This window comes from Pristiophorus japonicus, chromosome 11, assembly GCF_044704955.1.
Source record: "Pristiophorus japonicus isolate sPriJap1 chromosome 11, sPriJap1.hap1, whole genome shotgun sequence".
Taxonomy (NCBI): Eukaryota; Metazoa; Chordata; class Chondrichthyes; family Pristiophoridae; genus Pristiophorus; species Pristiophorus japonicus.
In genome coordinates this window covers 96,483,615-96,484,773 of record NC_091987.1, presented here as the reverse complement: position 1 = coordinate 96,484,773, position 1,159 = coordinate 96,483,615, and the positions used below count along the sequence as shown (strand labels likewise).

The 1,159-nt window shown below is 49.7% G+C and overlaps 1 non-coding gene across 1 annotated transcript; it reads right to left on the bottom strand.

The window, feature by feature from the left end:
* Positions 1-879: 879 nt before the first annotated feature.
* trnae-uuc (transfer RNA glutamic acid (anticodon UUC)) lies at positions 880-951 on the bottom strand. Its single transcript has one exon. It is a non-coding gene; the product is annotated as a tRNA-Glu (tRNA).
* Positions 952-1,159: the final 208 nt, after the last annotated feature.

Below are 1,159 nucleotides of genomic sequence, written 5' to 3'. Positions count from 1 at the left end.
CAGCTGGGCCCTGAGTCAGGGGGAGCAGCGCTAAGGGAGGCGTTAGACACCTCTCTTGGGCGCTAGCATGGGAAACTCCCGAGCTAAAGAGCCGGGCGGGAAGCACTCCGAGAGATGCCTGGGAGGCGGGGAGGGGGAGGGGCCGATAAAAAAAGCCACAAAAACATTCCCAAAACATTGCCCACACCACCACAACACAAATCGCAAAAAAAATTAAAAGAAAAAAACAATCACACTTACCTTCGGAGTCCATTACTTACCGCTCCGCTGTCGGTATTATTGGATCTCCTGATTTCCCAGGCATTCACTGCGGGGCACACTTCGGGTCGAGCAACAGTCATATACATCAATGATTTGGATGAAGGAATTGAGTGTAATATCTCCAAGTTTGCAGATGACACTAAACTGGGTGGCGGTGTGAGCTGCGAGGAGGATGCTAAGAGGCTGCAGGGTGACTTGGACAGGTTAGGTGAGTGGGCAAATGCATGGCAGATGCAGTATAATGTGGATAAATGTGACGTTATCCACTTTGGTGGCAAAAACACGAAGGCAGAATATTATCTGAATGGCAGCAGGTTAGGAAAAGGGGAAGTGCAACGAGACCTGGGTGTCAAGGTTCATCAGTCATTGAAACTCTTTTGAGTTAATCTTTAAATGCACGGTTTCCGAAGTACTTCCATAACAACTGCATTGGCTTGGAATCGAACCCGGGTCTCCCGCGTGGCAGGCGAGAATTCTACCCGTGAATCACCAATGCTCAAAACAGAAGTGTTTTTGTTGTATCACGACACGCTGCTGATGATTGGGGCAACAACAGCGAGTTGAGCTGCAAGCATGTTCAGGAACAGCATTGCATTTCGAAACACCGCAGATACAATGTTCCCTGACCGGGAATCGAACCCGGGCCGCGGCGGTGAAAGCGCCGAATCCTAACCACTAGACCACCAGGGAAGCTGCTTCATCAGTCATTGAAAGTTGAGATGCAGGCACAGCAGGTGGTGAAGAAGGCAAATGGTATGTTGGCCTTCATAGCTAGGGGATTTGAGTATAGGAGCAGGGAGGTCTTACCGCAATTGGACAGGGCCTTGGTGAGGCCTCACCTGGAATATTGTGTTCAGTTTTGGTCTCCTAATCTGAGGAAGGACGTTCTTGCTATTGA